Genomic DNA, 23,511 nt, shown 5'->3' with positions numbered 1-23,511 from the left:
CGTAAAATATTTAAACAATACATTACAGTCTCCTATCAGTATGTCCGAATGTATTGGGTGGAGAGGTAAGTTCATTTTGCGCAACCACAAATATTCTTCTGATGAAGCCCCACAACCCCTCTATACAGCCGAGGGAAAGAAGTTGCCGAGATCACTACGACCAACAACATAGCCAGTTTTTCATTTGGTTTATAGCTGCCAAATAAATATATATATTTCCAAAATTACAGCATTTTAAAAAAGAACATTGGGATATTTTATTTATTAATTTGGAACTTACTTATGTAGGGTAGAAGATTTATAGGAAAAAAGTTATTATTTCTGGTTTCAGAGCATTGCTTATATTTTATAACTACTACTACTACTGTCACCCTTATCCACGGAGCCTCTGGGCTGAGCTGTAGATTACTGACCATTAAAAAGATCTGTAAGGAGTACCCCAGCAACAATGTGCATCTCTTGTGACTCCAAGGAGGTCTGAGAAGTGGATGGAGGTCAGTGATCCACAGCATGATCAAGAGGCTCCGTGGAGAAGAGTGACAGAAGAAAAAAGAAGAATATTTTGTAGTCTTTGTGTCTCAATCACGTATGCACTCCTGATCAATTATATTGCATGAAATTAGTAGAATCTAATCTATGTAAATGTATTACTTTGGTTGGTACAATTAACCATTTATATTGTGTCAATGTCTGCTGCTCGAAGTTACGAGATTAAAATGGTTGAAGCTGCATTTTTGGAAGCATTCCTCCTTACCTACTCAAATCTCATGTTGATTAATAGATCCTATACCGAACATGGTCCTGGCTCTCTCTAACTTCCTTTCTGAAACCAACACTTTTATTTAATCATTTCCCTTTTATGTTGATCTGGTCATGTTTGTGTGGTAGTAAGTCAGCGAGAAGGATCGCTCTGGCGTGAAGCTTTGCACTTTGTATCCTTGGGAAATTCCTGTATATGGCATATTTGTGGTAAATTTACATTCCTCTATGCTTAATTTTGTTCCCTATGTTTTAAAATCTGCTCCATAGTTGTTGTTTAGTTATAGGGCCAGTGACTGGGTAAGCCGCTATGAGCGAAGCCCTTTAAATTATTATGAAGAAGAATATTTTGTACTATTTGGTTTTGACCAAACGTTACTCATCACTATTGAATCCAGCCATAAAGGCTATGGCTCATTTTGTTCTTAGATGGGAGGAATGAAAGAAACAGTTCTTATGTAACATGAATTGTTTGTGCACTTCAACTATGACGAGAACTGTAAGGAATTTTGTAACAAAGTTTTGTTGAACAAGAAACTGTTAATACATGATATGTTCAAATGTGAAATACTTCTGAGAGCTAAGCTTATACTAATTTCTATTCTGTAATATATATTTTTCACTGGTATTTTTTATTAGTTAATATATCTTGGATCTCATCTTTCATTCGTTAAAGGACTGTAATATATTGTTTTTATGCTGTACAGAAGTTAAATAAATCAAAATGTTTCTTATTTGCCATTTGCAAATCTGGCAACCATGGGACCTTTAAAAATTATCACACATGAAAAAAAAAAAAAAAAATGTCATGTGCCATAAATTTTGGAATATCTACTAGGACCAAAATCTCATTTTCAACTTTTGGGCCAATATTTGAGCAAAGTCCCCATTAATTAAGCAACATATCCATTTTCCAAAGTCTAGCTCATAATAGTATTCAAACTTGAAGAAAATAACCAACCACAAAATCAGAAAATGAGAGAATAACATATCAAATCCACTAAAAATTCTCCTGGAAGAAATGATTGTAAAAATTCAAAAACTACTGTTGCTCTCCCAAAGGATTATAACTTCAAATCTACAACCAATAAAATATATATTCATGCTCAGAGCATTATTTTCTCTACTCAGCAAAAATATAAAAGAAAATTACATATATATAAACTTTAAAAAAATAATATAGTCAAAAATTATATTGCAAAGCAAATTATGTATGGATATAGAATGTGTTCCAGTAGGAATAGGTCAAGAAGGAGAAAAGGTCATGCGTCCAGAATTTGCAGGGAGGGGGAGGGAGAGAGAGAGAGAGAGAGAGAGAGCAAGTGTGTGTATGTGTGTGCGCGTGTGTGCATGTGTGTAATTATAGCTCTTTGTATCAAATGCATAAGAACAACCTTCAAAAAATTACTAGACACTCAAATGACTAACTGATGTATTTATTGGAGCAAAAATGTGCAACAGTTCAACATAAATGCCTTACTGATGCATTTAAACCTTCAAAACAGTTCACAGTACATGTTCAAAAATTCCACCAACAACTTCAATGCACGTTTATCTCTCCTAGCAAGAAATAGTAGTGTAGCTCATCAGTGGCTGTCTTGCTGTTCTAGGGGCACAGAAATAAGCATAATGTGAGCAACCAATTCGCATGCTTAGGATCATAAGGGCGTATCTACATTTCTGCCATTTTGAGAAAATCAGAAATATCACCACACAATTTATTTAAGAGTAAATCACCAGTACAAGATAAGTACCAGCACATGATGATGCAATTAAATGGTTTCATTTAGGTTTGAATTAAGCAAAAAAGCAAGTAATTCAAAACAAGTTCGAATAATATTGTTCCTAACTTTATTTTAAAATTCTTTTCCCTGACATACGCCCTTTTGTTATTCACAATTTTTAATGAGTCAGGTGGCGTAAGTACTTGTCTGGTACTTTAAAACTTAAAATAACGGCAAGGCGTAAGTCGAACTGTCCAAGAAAAATGAGATAATAATGATGATAATAATAATAATAATAATAATAATAATAATAATAATAATAATATTTTTATTGTTACGATACAGTAACGTGATCATTACATTATTAACACAACACTGACTGAAAACTTGCGTTTTACATGAAAAAATACCTAATAAACTCAATATGTTTGTGATGCAGAACACTCCAAAGTTACAACAGAACATCCATACAATATTTTATCTAGACTATGCTAAATTCAGACTGATAATAAGACTGATAGTTACTACATTAAACTTTGATAAGTATGTAGATCATTGCTGATTTAAAACTAAACTAAAGCAATATGCCTAATACAGTAGACCAGTTTTGAATATTTTTCATATTGCTAATAAAAAACGGCACTGACATAACTTTGATGAAATCCGTAAGCAATAATTGCAAGAATCAATAAAGGAAAAGGATACTCATTAATTGCCAACATCATCTAGATCATTGTCACTCTCTTGGCTTGTGGTGACTGACTTCAGGGACATATAAAATTTATGATACTTGGATTTAGTAATACCTTGTTTGCAAAGTTCTTGAAAATCTTTTAACTTTCCAACCGAAATTGGAAGAGGTTGTGAATAGATCCTCTCTAACACTGTTACAGTTCTGTTTCCTCCTAAGTGCTAATCTCTTGTTTCCTACAATATGCATTTTGTTGAATTTTTCATGCATGTTGTACTTGAAGTAAACATGTTTGGGATCCTCTTTCAAGTAAGTTACTTCAACCACAGAATTTTCATCTAATTTTGACCACTTTTTTTTCGCTAGTTGTTTTACGTCGCTCCGACACAGATAGGTCTTACGGCGACGATGGGATAGGAAAGGGCTAGAAGTGGGAAGGAAGCAGCCGTGGCCTTAATTAAGGTACACACCAAGCATTTGCCTGGTGTGAAAATGGAAAACCACGGAAAACCATTTTCAGGGCTGCCGACAGTGGGGTTCGAACCTACTATCTCCCGAATACTGGATACTGGCCGCACTTAAGCGACTGCAGCTATCGAGCTCGGTAATTTTGACCACTAACATCTACTGTTGTTTGTTTATAGGGGCCTGCTTTACTTTTCTAAAATCAAAGAAATCATCTTGTGACATAACTTCTACTTCGTAAGGTGATTTTCTTGCTAGGCGGGTGACTGTCTTCCAACCAGATGGCTCAAATATGTGAACACTCTTCTTCTTTTTTTCGATCATAGAATGTACCAAATCAACCTCCATCTGTGTGTGGCCTGGAGTAAGATATTTGTGGTTGATTTCAGGTATATTTAATTGTTTTACAGCAAAGAGACACATTGCACAGATATACGCATTCCTATTTTGGCCACTACACGTATCTGTATAAAAACAATCTCTTTGCCATTTGCATTTTGAGTAAGAATCTTATAAACACATGATACTATTTCAGATGACCCTCTCTTAGCTATAGTCTCATTCAACGTGTAACAGACAGCACTATTTGCAACTGCATTTAACACTGTTAGGTTGTAGAAAGCAAGTCTTCTTTTGTAAAACAATGCTTTGGCATTTGTATGTGGCCAGTTCAGTACAGCTTGTAAATCGAATTCAATGAGTAGCCACTCACCTTTGCATCATCATCACATTTCTTAAATCACCCATATTTTCTTCAGTGCTTGACAACGCATTACGGCATTCCAAATGGGGTAACTTGGAACACAACCAGCCACACACATATGCATGTTCCTTAATTAAATCAAAACCCACAGATCACACCTACAACAACACATCAGTATTGAAGGTTAACTGCTGCGCTAATACAATAAAATAAGCTTATTATAATATTTTAAGCCAGTTAAAATATGGGGCGCGCAGGTCAGAAGTTTAGGAAGTAGGCCTTCTATAAAAATATCTTTGTAACTGGAAGGATATAAATGCAAACACAGTATTTACTTACATTTTCAGGTCACGGGGGAAGCGGAAGAAAGACCGCGAATCCTTCTGCACTTCATAGTTATTGCAGCCAAACGCAGCATATATCCTTCCACTCATATTGACAGGAGATATAAAGGAATGACACACGTTACTATTTACTTATGTCATCTTAATACAAACGTATAAATAACCCCCAAAACTTCGCAAACAAATACACGTACTCTTATGACAGAATCAGTAACTCTCAGGTCACTCCGCTAGATTGAGATCTAATCGCTGTCCCTCAATATTTCGCAGAGTGTCGCGTATTGTCTCTACTGTATTTGGTAATATACTTTGCTGATTTGTGTGGCTCATATTTTGGACTCACCTTCTTCATTTATAGTATTATTCTAGTTTTAAAACACTATCAAGTATTTCATTACTCTTATAGTGCTCGAAAATAGAGAAACTAATTCACCTCACAAAACGGTGATATGTTTAACACACGCTAGTTACACAGGTTTCCATAGAGAATAAACGAAATAATAGAGTGAAAGTGGCGTATCAGGTGTTACGCCATTTTGTTTCTAAAGTATTAGCCTCATATCTTATGTGTTCGTGAGTAACAAATGGGCGTATACTCATACGCCCTTTTGTTATTTACTAAAACAAATCTCTTAATGACTTACGCCATGCAAATTTTAAAAACTAGCATAGTTAGAGATACGCCGTTCTGTTACTCAAATAAAGCATTCTTTCTGCATTGCAATGATATCATAACCTCAAAATGTCAAAAATTGTAGATACGCCCTTATGATCCTAAGCATGCGAATTGACCGTTTGTGTTGTGTTGCAATGTAAGATTTCATTTTTCTTCCATTCCCGCAGACAAAAACCTAATGGAGCAAGGTTTCAGCATCAGTAAGTCGTTAGTGTGTCTTATGCATACCATGCAGACAGCTGTATCCCATGTTTGTATTTGAAATAGTTCATACTGGTGCTTCTCAAAATATGTATTATTCCTCCTGAAACAACCCTTCCACAAAAATGATTGCATATTATTAAACTGTTTTATGTATAAAACTGTACAGAAGGAATTATTTAAACTCTTTGGTTAAGTTTTCATAGATGTGAATTAAAAACTTAGCTATTTCAGTGGAACATTGCAAAGACAATATGATATGAATTTGTTACAAGGGAGAAGACTGTGACATGGCTGGAATTATTTATTTTCACCAATGTTGTGCAGTAAGTTCTGTATCTTTGGGTCTAGATATTTTTAACAAGATTATTTTCAGTTGCTTATCTTAACAAGCAGAAGGTAATGTAAACATTTCTACAGATATGTAAATACATTCAGTACCAATATTCATTAACCTTTAGTTGAGCAATATTCAGGCATTGATCTCAGATAATTATGTCCCTTTGATATCTATTTTTCTCTCGTAAAGTAACAGTTCATAATTTAGAGCATTAAATGTTTGTTATTGGTTAAAAGAGTTTATTATGCAGTACACTGAATGATTACTGGATTGGGAACACCTTCCTAATAATGAGTTGATTCACCTTTATGGGAGATCATGGCTTAAAATACGTTGGGGAATATATTCCACCAGGTGGTGAACATCCTCCATGCGCAAGTCGACCCATCCCAGCAGCAGATCTTGCTCTGTCTGGTGCGAAGGATATTTAAATGACTTCCACATCTTGGCAACCCCTTTAAACATTAAATTCCCAAGCCGCATACAAACACCACACTTTTAATTACCAATACTGTTCAGTCTTTTATCCTTCAAATATCTTGGGACTAAATTGACTGAGCATTGCAATCCCAAGAATGAAATCTTATCCAGAATTAGGCAAGCCAGAAATTTGTTCAACAGTATGAGGGCCCCATTCACCAGCAGATATCTCAACGTTCAGCTCTGAATTTGCATGTTGCGATGCTATGTTTTCCCTGCCCTTCTGTATGGTTTTTAAGACTGGATACTCAGTCCTTTGCTGGAGAAGCGGATTGAAGCTTTCGAAAAGTACTCATTCAGAAGAATGCTTTCAATATTCTGGATACAAAGGAAGACCAATGAGGAAGTCCTCAACTTGTTAAATAAGAAAAAAAGAGCTAACACCATCAAGGAACCCATCATAAGAGGTGAACGATATGAATTTCTCCAGCTCATCATCGAGGGGAAAACTGAGGGAAAACAATCCGTGGAGAGACAGAGAAATTCCTGGCTTAAAGACCCGTACCATTGGTATGGACGAACTTCTATAGGAATCTTTCAAGCCGCTATTTTGTGAGTCATCATCATCAACTGGATTGTCAAACTTCTCAGGAAGATGGCGCCCTAAAAGGAAGAATCAGTCTTTTAAAATATATTAATAAAAACTCAATACTTCATGTTTTAAATATATTTTCATACCTGATCAATAGCTTTATTCCTTAATGGTCATGTTTGATTACTACAAAATGGAGAAATGTTGAGCTGTTAGAAACATTTTTGTCCATATCATGGGGTATGAGAGAAGGGTCTAGTGGACCAATATTCTTCAATATTGAGAAGTTTGTACACTCCTGTCATAAATTCCATGATCGTCCGCATTTCATCTAACGTAACATATCTCCATAGTTATGGTCTCACAAGTGAGTATGGGAAGGAACTAGATGGTTAGCAATTGCTTCAGTTGCAGTTGAATTCACTAAGTGAGGACATTTTTGAGAAAAGAGAGTGGGTCACTTTTGCGAGGGAGTTAGCACAGGGACTAATGCGCAAGATGACCGCTTTACATTGGTCTTATGGGAATAACCAATACTGGGTGAATGAGTTGACACAGGGACTAATGCGCAAGGTGGCTGTTATACATTGGTCTCATGGGAATAACCGATACTGGGCAAGGGAGCTGGCACAGGGCTAATGCGCAAGGTGGCCGCTATACGTTGGTCTTATGGGAATAACCGATACTGGTCGAACCTTATCAATTTTAATTTCAGAAATATCTGTAAATAGAACTGTAGTTCATAAAATGTCACTGTCTTTCCACATAGGTGACATACTGTGTGAGTTACTTGCAATATTTTCACCATCGTTACCACAGGGATAATTCAACTGTCGAGCTTCATCTAATTCTGACATTATAATTTCATCACCACTTATGTCATCTGTGCACATTTAATTTACCACACTTTCAAAGTGATCAGTCGAAATGTGCCGACACTTGTTGCGTGAAGTGGGGGTTGACTGGTATTTTCCTTATTTGAGGGTTCCAACAGTTGCACAGTCATGGTCAGGCCTTTAGAGCCTCGCAGAAGAAAAATTGTGAACACGTGCTTCAGTGATGACTTACTGAGCTGCGAGGAAAGCAAACAAGCAGCAAAGGGCTGAAATACATCACTGCCAGAGAATGGATGGGTTTGTGAGAAGGGTACCAGGCAAAAAGGTAATTGAGACTATAGTCTGGTGAGTTTGGGGGCCACAGCAGTGTATTCCTTGTCAAATTTCTCTAACCACCCTTCAATGATTTGGTGTATTGTTCTGTTGAAACATGACAAAGAGGTCATAAAGGCTGCCTGAATATAATCAGCTAACAGATATCTGTTAAATTTACCATTCAAGGATGCAGTACGAAGACCAAGTGGTGTTTATTTGGACATCAATCTTTCGTGTATGAGGGCTGTTTGGTCGAACAGGAGCACAGTATTCCGCTGCAGAAAGAACTAGACTAACATCCTTGATACCGTGGTGTGGGAACAGCCAATAAGTGTGCTCTTTCAGAGATAACAACACCACACCTCTGGGCACGAACTATTTGCCCATAATCAGACTCGCTCGAGTTAATCCCTGACAAATGTTGCCTTGTGTTGTCCACAAAAGCAATCAACCAGATATCTGACAGTCAAATCACCTCATTGTATCACACCATTGCCCAGGTCTTCCTACTCCAGTGACTGTTCAGCATACAAACACTTCAGGCTTTAAGGGAACAATTCTAGGGTCTTTTACCATGAGAACTCATAAAGAGAGTAAAACATTAGGAAATGAGCCTGAATTTATTTTCATAACTTGCTCAGCGAGGAATATTTGTGACCCGGAGTTACACTGTTCTTAAATGTAATTGTTTAATTCAATATAAAAACGTAATATACGAATGTAAGGTTCTAAAATATTATAGTCGTAATATGTATAATTTTAAATACTGATCTAAGATGCAACCGTTTTGTATAGGTTTCCATAAAATTTGAACTTGTTGAACGTACTGAAATATATGACCATTCTTTACATTTTCCCTCATACATCAGCCATTGCATTGATTTCATTAACAGCGAAAGGGGAACACAAACCTCTTGGAACATCTCATCTGGTTCACTTAAACTAAGACAGCTAATATGAAATGGCTTAACATCACTGTGAACTATTGTTTTTGAAATATTTTGTCATTTTGTTTTGAAAAAGAAAGCTAATATCCATGGCTTACTGATGTTATTAAGAATTCCTCAGATTTTTGTTTTCAGCAGGGCAGTATTATACGGTGAAAACGAGTAACTATAAATAATGTTTGTAAAATAGGTTGTTATAGTCTGGTGATGAGATGTGACAATGAGAGCCTTTAGTATTATATGTAAAATAATGTTGTTATATATAGTCTTGTGATGAGTGTGTGATAATGGGAGCCTCCAGTGTTTTATGTAGACACGTCAACAAACAACGTGTAAACACCACGTTGGCAACGCAGTGCGGCGGGAATAAAAGTCAGTAGAACATGAATTTGGACTACACAATGTATAATAAGAAATCATATTGTGAATTCTGTAAACAAAAAGTGTTGTGCAACAATAACAATAATAATAATAATAATAATAATAATCATGTGTAAAAGTATCAATTATATATTCCTGTGTACCCAGTAGTTAATATTAAGCTTCACCAGAGATTACTCTGCAGTTACCATGTAACGCAGGGTCATTCATGAGGAGTTACCATATTTTTCCGAATCCAAGATGACCCACATTTTTTTGTTCAAAAAAATTAAATCGGGCTTACAAAGCGCTTTGTGAAATCATAATCTTATAAAATAACAAACTTAATTTGGGGAAAAAATTAACACAAGTATCATGTAAATTCTATATCAGGGCCTCTCAGGGTGCAGGCACCAGTGAAATGCGTGGTGCATGGTGCAAAAGACGACTTTGCTTGGTTGACCAGACTGCAGACACCCACTTCTCGCTTTGGAGCAATAGTGCTGTCTCTCTCTTTGCCCATGCCTGCCTCCCTCTTCCTCACTTGCTCCGTAGCACTCCAAATCCGAGCCAAGCTTAGCCTAGTTGCCCCGAGACGACGTGCTGGTCCGAGCCGAGCCGAGTGGGACCGAAGCACTGTGCACGGGACCTTTGTGCCTCAGTTTGCACGTGAGATTTTGGGCGTTTGAGAGGCCCTGTTCTCTATATATAGAGTTTTGTCTGTACATTGTTCAAAATTTTAAAAGAACGGCCGTGTCCACAGTAACAAGGAAATATTCTTCTTATTTTTCTGCTGCTTATCCCAAATCTGTAGGGTTGTGGGTGCGATCTGTGTCACACATGTGGATTTGCCCCTGCTTTACAGTGTTTTTTTTAAATGTATTCATGTCTTGTAAATTTAGTGTTATTATTTAAGTGTATTTTAAAATGTATTTTACACATTTCTAACAACAATTGCCGATTTTAAACTGTATGGCAGAGGGTGACCTCAAGACAAGGTCAAAAACGGTATCAGAAACATGAAATGTAATTTATGGTCATTTCATTTTAGTATTTTATTGAATGGTGGATGATTTCCCCTCTTACCTAAAACAGTGCCAATACCGATCGAATATGAAGTTCCTTACATATAATCAGCTCTGTAAGTGGCGGTAACTCCTCATTAATTACCCTGTATAAGAGGAAACCTTCTGCGCATTACAAAAACCTCTCTGATACTTACAACTTTGAATAATGGCACACTACAGTGGCTTGGGGTAAGTATAACTCAGAAGATAACAAAAACTTTACTTGTCTGCTATATTGTCATAAATAAGGTTTCAAATGTATGAGTTTTAAGAAGTTGAAAAAGCACGAGGAGCTGGCTTGTTGGTGTTTCATAAGTTGGTGAATGATGCTAGAGAAGTGTCGCTAAATATACATTTTCAGTTGTATATATTTTAACATTGTGTTATAGTGATTGTGTTAAGGTGTTATCTCGTAGGTGCTTGAGCTATTTCTTGAAGTTTTCGGGGAGTTAATCCGCGCGTCTTTAAGATTTGAGAGGAGACATCTTGGACGCAAAGAGGGTAAGCTGAAAGATATCATGCCTGATTCACTTAAAGATACAAGCAGTAACAATAGCCTCCAGCGCTGTGGAAAATGTAGCGGAGATTTTGACAACATAGGTAGCGCTGTTTGCTGTGAGGGGAACTGTAAACTATGGTTTCACAAAGAATGTACACAATTGACTTCTACGGAATATAATGCGTTGAAAGTGAAGAAAGGCAATCTGTTATGGATGTGTAATATCTGTAGAGCCCAACTAGAGTCCTACGGAGTGAATACGTCCCCGCCAGAAGATCGTGAAATAATACAAATCGTAACAGAGAACAAATTGTCTTGTGATTCCTTGAAAGGGAAGTTGGAAGAACTGAGTGAAGTCCTTATGTCAAAAATGTCCCTTATCCTCGAGGCACAACTCCAACAAACCGAATGTCTATCAACTCACAGGAAAGAAATAACTTACGCAAATCTTACCTCTACCCAGACAGCCCAAATCCAACCTGAGATGAAAAGTCGCAGGCAGCTTTCGTCAAGAACAGATAGATCGGCAGATACCGAAACAGTAATAATAAAAAATAAGGAGCGAATACAACATTCAGAAGGTAGTTCTCAAAATAGAGGATACGAACATACATCGTCCGAGAAAAGGTATGATCAAGGTGGGGAACAGCAACAACTGAGGGAAAAGAGACATGGTATAGGTACCAAAAAGAATGTTGGGAAATTATGTGCAGCAGAACGTCTGGCATGGTTCTATGTCGGAAAAGTGAACACGGCTGCAACAAGAGAAGACTTAATATCCTACCTAGAAGAAAACGGAATTGCAGACATCAGGGAATGCACACTCCTGAACTCCAGGTCTACAACAACGAAAGCTTTCCGAATTGGAATTCCGTTTTCCGACAAGGATAAGCTCTTAAAGATAAAAATTTCATTGTTCCGTATTGAAATTATTGATGTTAAAAATTAAATAACTGGAGGTTCAACCTGTTCAATACTCAAAAGAAAGAAACGTAGCAATCACATTTCTATTTAAATGGGACCGGTTTCGACCTTAGTCTAGGTCATCATCAGCCATAAAAAACATGTAAAATGTTTAAGAATGTTGGAGGTCAGTTTTTCACTGTTAGGCACAAAGACACGACATCACATTCTGTTCTGCACAAAGTCACAACATTAACAATCAAATTGCGAAGATCAAAAAGGCTTGAATTCGCAGACGAACAGATCTGTAGAAGAAAGCCGCCAGCTCCCGGTGACTACGTGGCACACTCAAGGTCACGCGCTGCGGCCAAACACCAAAGTAGAGTGGAGAAAGTTTCGAAGGTCCAGAACCTGTCACGGCTGCGGGAAGCCAAGTACGTATATAAAAGTATACGATGCCAATTAGTATAACCGAATGAGCACTCGTACTCCAGCTAAGATCTTAGCTTTCTCCACTCTACTTTGGTGTTTGGCCGCAGCGCGTGACCTTGAGTGTGCCACGTAGTCACCGGGAGCTGGCGGCTTTCTTCTACAGATCTGTTCGTCTGCGAATTCAAGCCTTTTTGATCTTCGCAATTTGATTGTTAATGTTGTGACTTTGTGCAGAACAGAATGTGATGTCGTGTCTTTGTGCCTAACAGTGAAAAACTGACCTCCAACATTCTTAAACATTTTACATGTTTTTTATGGCTGATGATGACCTAGACTAAGGTCGAAACCGGTCCCATTTAAATAGAAATGTGATTGCTACGTTTCTTTCTTTTGAGTATTGAACAGGTTGAACCTCCAGTTATTTAATTTTTAACAAGGATAAGCTCGATAATGAAGATTTTTGGCCAGAAGGAGTGACTTTTCGTCCCTATAGATTCTACTAAAGATAGAAGACATGGAACAATAATAAAAGACATGACAACAAGCAAGACAAATGATGCAGGTTCTGACATAAAATGCTTAGTATGGAACGTAGAAGGACTGGAAAGTGTACTTGGAGCACTGCCATTCGACATTTTTTCCATGTATGATATAGTGTTGCTTTCAGAGACTCTTGCAATCAAGGATCCATGTATTAATATGAGATACGCAGTTCATGTGTTAGCTACAAAGGGTGATTTGGGGAGGCCAAAGGGTGGTCTTTCTTGCCTATTGTCAACGAGAATGTCTCCTTTTAAGCTATTATATAAGTCGGACAATGTGTTAATCATCCAAACAGTGCTTCTCGCAGTTATGTGTGTGTATTTTCAACCTGAGTGGAAAGACTATGACATTATTAGTGAGCTGATGTCAGGGCTATCCAAAATAAGGAAATTAGATCATCTCATTCTTGCTGGCGATCTCAACTGTCGGATTGATATCTCAAATAAAAAAGCAGATGCTGTAATATCCTATTTGGAGTCGGAAGGTTTCTCACTACTCAATGAACGGACCGAGAAAACATACTTTTGCCCCAGTGGAAGTAGCACGATCGACCTGATTTTCAGTAACAGGATTGGACCAAGAACAATAAGACCCTCAGTATTAAGAGATGTGGCAATTAGGAAACACCTGCCTGTAGAAATTACTCTCTCAGACTTCATCGACCCACCTATCATCATCGCCCCCCTGAAACCACCGGTGCGGAAAATGGATTTGTTCAAACTGGAGGTTTACTCTGATTCGGTGAAAGCGATTATGGAAATAATACATCTCGGCGACCTGAATGGATCCCTTCGAGCTATAGAAGATATCATCAAGGATTCTGTTATACCAAGAAGTTTGCAGGAAAGGAAAGCTAAGCCCTGGTTTAACCGAACTTGCTACATTAAAAGGAAAGAAACGTTACGGGCCCTTCATCAAGTAATGGAAAGCCAAACTCAGGAAAGACTCACAGAATATGCAGTAAGAAGAAAAGAATACAAAAGGGTAGTTAAAGAAGCAAAGAAACAGTTCCAGAAAATATCTGAGGAAAATCTACTAAAGAAAGCCGAAGAAGAGCCTTTTTCAATTCTGAAGCAGAGGCAGCCGAAATTCACAAGACAGATCCCATTGGAAGTCTGGGAAGATCACTTCACCTCACTACTCCAAGCAAAAGAGACGCGAGACTTGATCGACGAAGACGGCAATGACAGAGCTCCAATCAAACTTTTTACGACAGATGAATTAGAAGACATCGTCCGGAACAGTAAAAACGGTAAAGCAGGGGGACCTGATAATATATTTTACGAACATATTAAAGACAGCTGGGCTATACTAAAGGACTCAATTACAGAACTCTTGAATCAATGTCTCAGACAAGGGAAAATTCCAGATAAGTGGAGAGAATCAACTATAAAGGTGATGTATAAAGGCAAAGGAGATGTGAACAACCCAGATTCATACCGAGGAATTGCTTTAGAGTGTACACTTTTGAAGATATTAACGAAGGCTCTAGCAAACCGTCTGAATGATCTACTAGATGACAAATTACCGGAAGAACAATTCGGGTTCAGAAGAGGTCGTTCAACTTTGCAGGCAGTACATTGTTTGATGGAAGACATTCAAGAGGCACTTAAAGTACAGAAAGGAAAATTGTATGCAGTGTTTGTTGACTTTCGCAAAGCATTCGATTCTACAAGTAGGAAATTGATCCTCGAGAAATTAAGAGAGATTTGCGGTGAAAACTGTTACATAAAATTGATAAAAAATATATTATCGGAAAATTATGTAAGAATTGATGATGACTTAACAAAGTCTAAGCCAATCCTACAGACTATAGGAGTTCTTCAAGGAGATCCTTTGAGTCCACTACTCTTTAATGTCGCAACATATGACATAACGAAAGCCATCGTTACAGAGCAGACAAGTATCTATCTATACGCAGACGACATGGTTATTGTCGCGTCTTGTAGAGAAGAACTACAAACAGCACTTGATAGACTGTCAAAATGGTGTGAAGAGGCCGGTTTGGAAGTTAACAAAGAGAAAACAGTAGTGATGGTTTTTAGAAGAGGAGGAAAACGAGCGGCTGCAGATACTTTCTATTTTGAAGATTCCCTTCTAAATTCTGTGAACTCTTTCAAATACCTTGGAATAACTCTCCAAATGAACGGCAAAACATTCTCAGCTCACGTGAAGGAAAGATCTCTTGCAGCAATAATAGCAATAAATGATATAGAGCACATCGATCAATTATCAATTGAGACAGCAATGAAACTGTTTCATCTAAAGATTACTCCAATTGCAACTTACGGTTTGGAACTAATATGGACCTTCTTGAAAAAGAAAGACCTAAAGGAATTAGAAAGGGTTAAAGCTACCTTCCTTAAACGAATCCTTTGTGTGTCTAAATACACGCCTTCGAGACTTGTTTACGAACTGACAAGAGAACTGTTTTTCATCGAAGACCTACGGCTTTCTATGCCCCTGCAATCGACGACAGAATACCAAGACTTCCTGCATAATTTGAAATTTAAAAAGACCGAAATATGGAGTGACTTCTACACAACCGACACAATGACTACAACTGACTGGCAACAAAGTTGTTTTGAACTGAGACACGCGGTGACCCGTGCAGCGGTCCACGGATTTCACCACAAGGCTTGTGCTACTCTCCGCTTTCACGATCCGAATAGTGACTGTGTATGTCGATGGTGCAATAGACTCTGTGGCCGTTACCACGCTTTGGAGTGTCCAAAGAGAGCCTACTCTCTGAAAAGTCTCTGTAGTGAATAGTGATATGTATTCTACTCTTTTATTTGACCATTGGTTGCAATAAAGATATATATAAATGTATGATTATGGAAACAACATTTTACTAACAGTGGTTCACAACCTTTGTGGGCCTGCGCCCCCTTTGTATCCGTAAATTATTTCACGCCCCCTAATGAACTATTGATTTACAAATGTTCTCCTTTTCTGTTAGGGTTAATATCTCAAAAAAAAAAAAAAAAGATTTTATGATTATTAATAAGAGTGCTTAATACATAATATTACATGTTTCAAAATAATAATTATAATGCAATCAGTTTACAAAGAAAGCCATGAATAACACAAATAATAATACAACAAGTGAATAAAACAAATGACAGTAAATATATTACGGAGTATTCTACACTCGCTGCAATTGACATTTCAAACTACATCATTTGATTTGATTTGGCACTGTTTTCCTTTGAAAAAAATGAAGTGGCGCATGGCTTTTAGTGCCGAGAGTGTCCGAGGACATGTTCGGCTCACCAGGTGCAGGTCTTTCGATTTGATGTCCATAGGCGACCTGCGCGTCGTGATGAGGATGAAATGATGATGAAGACGACACATACACCCAGCCCCCATGTCGGAGAAATTAACCAATGATGGTTAAAGTTCCCGACCCTGCCAGGAATCGAACCCGGGATCCTGTGACCAAAGGCCAGCACGCTAACCATTTAGCTATGGAGCCGGACACTGTTTTTCTTTCACAGGTTTTTTAATGTTTGGTTCCAACCGAGATCGCTTTCAGCATCTAGCCACGCTCGGCATTTTGATTTGATGTAAGCCAGCGTGCGAAACACAGATTCACATAGGTATGTTGATGGAAACAGCACCAGCAACTTCTGCAGATTCCATAGCAAGTTGTGGGTATATTGAAAAATAGTTTAACCAAAATTCTTCAACAATCAAATGTAGAAACTCAGTTTTTGCTTCGGAATCACATTTTAGCACGACTGCCTGCTCCTGAAGGGAATCAGGAATCAAATCCAGTTCTATTCTGAACGGATTTTATGTCAACTGAAATTGCCAACTATCTCAAGAAATGTCTGCAAAGTAGCGTCCAACTTTGGTTTTCAAGAATGACAAATGTTCTGAAATCAAGCTCTTCAATTCACTTTTCAAATTTAATAGAAGATTCTGTGTGTCATCAGGAAGCTTGTTAAATAAAATAATTTTAGTAAAAACTTTTTTCTACGTGTACGATTTAGCGGTAACGAAAATAACTTTTTGTAGTAGATTCTTTTCTTTGCCACGTTTCACTGTTTAGTAAATTCATGTGTCTTGTCCACTGCTCACCAAGCCTAAACCTGAAATTCCCCAACACCGCCCCAGGGTGGCGAGCCCCCGGGTTGAGAACCGTTGATTTATAAATTTATAGATATAAACTGGAGATTTTATTTCGGCACACAGAAAGAACGCCATTCAGTTTATTTCAAAATCTTTGAAGTACAATAAATATCTTATGAAAATAATATAAAGATTTTTTAAATTCCTTCTCATTACTGATTATTACTCATAACTGGTATTTGGAATCTCCTGTAAAAATAAAGAAATATAGATAATTTATTTTTTGGGAAATCCACTTAAGAGGAACTGAAAAAGGGGGTGAATTTTTAAAAAGAGAATATCTACTGAACATCTCATGAACTTATCATGTTACAGATGTGGAAATTGGTATTTTAAATCTCTTTTTAAAATAAACCTGTATTTTTTGTTTTCAAAGAACGCTTAAGGGGAGGGGTGTAAAAAGGACTGAAAAGGGGAATGAATTCTTTTTATTAGGATAGTGATATCTCAAAAACAGAAGATGTTACAAGGTCAAAACTCATATCTGGAGTCTCCTTTAAAAATAAAGATATATGTATGCCTTTGTTTTCAGACAATCCACTTAAGAGGGGGGGGGGGGTAATGGAATTGAAAAATGAGTTGAATTCTTTGTATGAGGATACTTCTATCTCAAAAACTAAAGGTGTTGCAGATGTGAAAATTGGTATTTGGAATCTCCTTTAAAAATAAAGAAACACGTAATCTTTCATTTTTGGAAAATACACTTAAGAGGGAAGAAAGAATTGAAAAATTATTTGTATGAGATACTTCAAAAAGAAAGCAAAAAAAATTAAAGATGTTACAGACGTGAAAATTGGTATTTGGAATCTCCTTTAGAAATAAAGAAACAGCATTTCTGGGACAAAATCAACTTGGAGGTGGGGGGGGGGGGGGAGGGAAGGTGAAAAAGGAGATGAATTATTTTTATGAGGATATATATGAGGTAACTATGGAAATGATAAAAGCAGCAGGACCAATAGGGCTACAATGGCTGTAAAGATTATTTAGAACAATATGGAGGGAGAAAGAGATCCCAGAAGAGTGGTGAAAGGGTTTAATTATCCCAAAATTTTTAAAAAAGGCAATAAAAAGGAATGTAATAACTACAGAGGGATCACCCTCATTGCCCATGTAGCTAAGATATTTGAGAAAGTATTGGAATGAAGACTGAGGAGGAAGCTAGAAGGAGAAATGGAAGAAGAACAGTATGGTTTTAGGAAAGACAGATCAATGTTTGACCTGATCTTTACATTAAGACATATGATGGAGAAAAGATGGGAGTTTGGAAAAGACGTAGTAATGACATTTATTGACATTGAGAAAGCTTATGACAGCGTGCCCAGACAATTGGTATGGGACACGTTAAGGAAAAAACAAGTAAACAGAGTGGAAGTGCAAATGATAAAAGCTATGTACAAAAATTGTGTAAGTAGTGTGAAGACTAGTATAGGAAAAACAAAATGGTTTAAAGTTGAAACTGGTCTCTGACAGAGAAGTGTACTATCCCCCATACTATTCATCATAGTCATGGATGAAATTCATAAGAGCATTAAACAGAGATTGGGAAGACAGGCAACAAAAGCCATGTTGTTTGCAGATGATATAGTGATATGGGGTGAGGATGAAACGGAAGTGCAAAAACAAGTAGATGTATGGAATCAAGAGATAGATCTGGGATGAAAGTAAGCACAGAGAAAAGTAAAACAATAGTGATGACAAGGGGAAGGAAGGAAGGAAGAGGAAAGTAAAAATGGTAAAATTCTGGAAGTGGTTAAAAGTTTCAAGTACTTGGGAAGTGTAATCACAGAAGATGCAAAGATAACCAAGGAAATTGAGAAAAGAATATAACAAGCAAACAGCTTCTACCAACGTGTAAGTAGTATGTTGTGGAACCAAGATGTCCCGAAGAAATGTAAGAAAGTATTATATTCAACCTGTTATAAACCCATAATAACCTATGCAGATGGATCGTGGACTACAACAAAACGAGAGGAGAGTTGAATACAGGCAACAGAGATGTAATTCCTAAGAGGTATTGAGGGCAAGACCAGAAAGGATAGAGTGAGAAATGAAGAGATGGACAGGAATCTCGAAACTTGAAGACAGGATAGAAACAACAAAGCTTAAGTATGGGCATATGATGGGAATGGGAGAAGAGAGAGGGCCAAAAAAAGCTTTTTCAGAGAAGTTGACAGGAAAGAGACCATGAGGAAGGCCCCTAAAGAGGGGGACAGATTCAGTGTGGGAGTGCATAGAGAAGAGGGGAGGAAAACCAGAAGATGTACATAAAAAAGGAGGAGAGTGGTGGAGAGACAGGCAGCGATGGAGGTTCTTGATTCACAACTTCATCTGGGAAGCTGGAAACGGGAAATGGAGATGATGATCATCATCATAATATATCTCAAAAATTGAAGATATTACAGTCGTGATAACTAATATTTCGAAGCTCCTTTATAGGTAAAGAAACACATTATTTTGTTTTTGAAAACTTCACTTAAGGGAAGGGTGAAAGGAAGTGAATGAAATTCAATTTTTTTTTTCTGGCCATACTTATATCTCAAAAACTGAATGTTACACATGTGAAAACTGGTGTTTAGAATCTACTTTAAAAATAAAGAAACACACATTGTTTTTGGGGAGGGGAATCAACTTAATGGGGGTGGGAGATGAAAAAAGCAGTTTAATTCTTTTTATGAGTATACTTATATCTCAAAAACTGAAGATGTTAGAGACACGAGCATTTGTTTTTGGAATCTTCTTTCAAAGTAAACAAACACGTATTCTTTTCATTTCAGAAAATCCACTTAAGAGGGGAGGGTGAATGATTTAAAAATTAGTTCTTTGTATGAGGGTACTTATATCTCAAAAACTAAAGATGTTACAGACATGAAAATTGTTATTTGAAATCTCCTCTCAAAATAAGAAATAAAAACATTTTTTCTGGAAAATTACTTAAGGAGATGAAAGAACTGAAAAATTAGTTGAATTATTTGTATGAGGATACTTATAACTAAAACAACTAAATATGTTACAGACGTGAAAATGGGTATTTCGAATCTCCTTTAAAAATAAGGAAACATGTATTTTTTTGTTCTTGGTAAATCGTCTTAAGGGAGGGGGTGGGTGAAAATAAGTGTAAAGGACTTGAATTCTGTTTATGAGGATACTTATATCTCAGAAACTGAAGATGTTACAGATGTGAAAGTTGGTATTTTGGTCTCCTTTAAAAATAAAGAAACGCGTATTTATTGTTTTTAGAAAATTAAGATGTTACAGACATGAAAACTGTCTTTTTGATTCCTTTAAAAATAAAGAAAGAAGTATTTTTGTTTTTGGAAAATCCACTTAAAGAGGTGAAAAGAATTGAAAAAGCGGGTGAATTTTTAAAATAAGTAACTATTTCTACAGTATATGTCAAAAACGTAACATGTTACAGATGTGAAAATTGGTATTTAGAATCTCCTTTAAAAACAAGGAACATGCATTTTTTTTGTTTGTTTTCAACTTCAGAGAAGTAGTGATGTGCGCGAGTGATGCCTGGAATCGTGGTACTCGATTCTTTCGAGTCCAGGCTCGGACTCGCTTCGCTTGCGAAGGCTCGATGATAGCATGACGTCACACGTTCGCTCACTCGCCGGCTCGTAGATGGGTGAAGCATGCATACAAGCGGTCGCTGAGGGTTTATGGGATTGCGACAGCGTGGTACGATATGAAAAAACTGAATGAATGCGCAAAAGGAATAACCTAAATTTGATAATTACTTGAGAACGATAACAATGCCACTTAATACGCATAATAAGATATGAAAATATCCGTTTACGGCGTCTTGCACACACTTCACTGAATATGCCATCTATTCTAATATTGATAATATAGCTTATCTGGCCTTCATAGCCCAACTTGGCCGGTTCGATACTGGTTTATTCCGGTAGTATTTGAAGGTGCTCAAATACGTCAACCTAGTGTTGGTAGAATTATTGGGACGTAAAAAATCTCCCGGGGGACTAAATGCGGTACCTCGGCATCCCCGAAAACCATACAAATGTATGTACTTGGACGTAAAAGTTATAACATTATTATTATTGTTATTATTATTATTATTATTATTATTATTATTATTATTATTTCAAATCCCTGTCACGGTGTAATTAGTGTATTTTAAACATGTGCTATTTGTAGACTATAGACGGTATTTCTCCACACATTGTATTGCTTCGCTACTGGTAAATTATATCTCATGTAGCCATTATGCATATACACGGGCGTAGATGTGCTAATATGATCGGTAGTATGACAGATTTATTGTAACCATAACCTATTGCTAACCGCGCCAAAGCCTACAATTGTCCGGGGGAACAGGTGAATTACAGCAGTTTATATGTACATCATACTTTCGGCAGATATAATGTCGGGTATTAAGATGAGGCGTCCAGAATGTGACGTACGTTCACGCAGCAAATCAGCGGACAGAACGTCATTCTGTTCTAGCTAAACAGCTGACAGTTTGTTAGTAAGTCACAACCTTTAGTGCCTATGATGATGATAATAATAATCATAACAATCGAATTATTGACGACCGATGACTGAACAACATCAATCATCAGCAGCAAACATATTGCACCCCACACCACAAAAATATTCTGTGGGTGACCTTGAATGCCGTGAACTCCAGTACAGTAGATTTTAGTTCTAAGGCATGTCCACAGATAGCGACACCAGTATGCTTGGACTCGAGTCTGGAGTCGAGTAATAACGATTCTAAGAGCACATTACTCGATTCTACTCGATTCCGTCGCTAGCCCATCACTACAGAGAAGACAGTTTCTCACAAGTACAGTTCTATGTTACATGGTCATCTTAGCCCCAAAAGGCAATACCACTTGAGTTTTTATACTTTATTGATTTTCAGATAATGTCTTAGTACAGTAACGGGGAATGATTAACAAATTATATAGATGTTGATTCCCACAGGGAATCTGCAATATTTGTCCCGAAATGGTAAATTTATAATACCAATATAAATGGTCCGTTATTGGATATTTTAAATTTTCCAGCTAACTCATTTCGCCCTTGTGTGCTAGGTTGGGCTCATCAGTTACCTAGCACACCTACCAAGACGCTGGCTAGTGCATACCGTGGAGGCCACAGCGTAGACTACTTGGAGCCACAGGCAGTGCCAATGCACTATGAGAGAGTTTGTCTCTTTACCAAAAATTGATGCCTGCTTGGCTATCAGATGATATAGATGTTGATGCATTGTTGAGGAATGTGAAAACAGGTTTGTACCTTTAAAGAGGTGGTAAGGAATGGTAAAGACCCACCTTATTATAATACAGAAATAAAGAGACTAAGAATGAGGTGCAGACTGGAAAGAAATAGAGTTAGAAATGGCTGTGGAATTAAGGAGAAATTGAAGGAACTTACTAGGAAATTGAATCTAGCAAAGAAAGCAGCTAAGGATAACATGATGGCAAGCATAAATGGCAGTCATACAAATATTAGTGAAAAATGGAAGGGTATGAATAGGTATTTTAAGGCATAAACAGGTTCCAAGAAGGACATTCCAGGAATAATTAATGAACAAGGGGAGTGTGTATAGCTGAGACGGTCAACCCGTACCCGGCGGCATTCAAACAGTTCGGCAAACGTTTGATCCCCCTGGCCACTCACTGTCCTAGCAGGGGGTAATTTATGATGGCAGTGGGCTTGAAAACGGAAGTTCGCATTCCCCTTCAGAAATCCTCACAGCTCTGTTGCCAATGCACCTCTTGTTAAATAGTCGTCAGTCTCTTTTTTTCAGCTACGACAATTTACGCTTGCTTTGTTCGCTGTTTGAAAGTTTTTGGATTATTTCTTTGCTTCATTAATTAATATTCGTGAAGTGCGTTGCTTTTCACTTCGTTTCATGCAGTAATGTGGAGGCCGTGGGAATCACACCTGGAAATTTTCGCATCAGAAAATCCCAAATTAAATCTGCCAGTGCACGCAAACGATCTTCAACCGAGCACCAGTAACAGTGATATTCGACCGAGTAGTACTGGTTCCATGTCCGCGAGTGATACTCAGCCGGGTAGCAGTGGTTCCGCGCCAGCGAGTGATATTCAGCCGGGTAGTAGTCGTTCCGAAGAGAAAAGAAAGGCGACTAAACTTTAAGTAAGCAAAGTCAACGGCTGGTGTGTAACGCATACGAATACGTTATGAAGAACAACGTTCGGAAGGGTTATATTTCTGAGACAGCTAAAATGTTGAAACTTAACAGGAAAACTATAAGTAAAATAGTAAATAGGGGACCTACAACTCCAAAAAAGTATGATAATAATAGGGATATCTTTAATAAAATTGATGATTTTTGCTGTGATTTGGTGAGACGCGAGGTATATGCATTCTTTACTAAAGGTAAGTCACCAACCGTACAGGAACTGTTAAAACATTTGAAAAATGTGTGTGGCTTTCCTTATGAAAAAACTACGCTATGACAGATGTTTATAAAACTTGGGTTTTGTTTCCGTATTCTGAGGAAAAAACAGATTGTAATGGAATCTGCTAGAATAGTAGCTTGGCGATATAAATTAATAGAC

The sequence above is a fragment of the Anabrus simplex genome, chromosome 11 (genome assembly GCF_040414725.1).
Source record: "Anabrus simplex isolate iqAnaSimp1 chromosome 11, ASM4041472v1, whole genome shotgun sequence".
Lineage (NCBI taxonomy): Eukaryota > Metazoa > Arthropoda > Insecta > Orthoptera > Tettigoniidae > Anabrus > Anabrus simplex.
Note: the sequence above shows the minus strand (reverse complement) of the source record.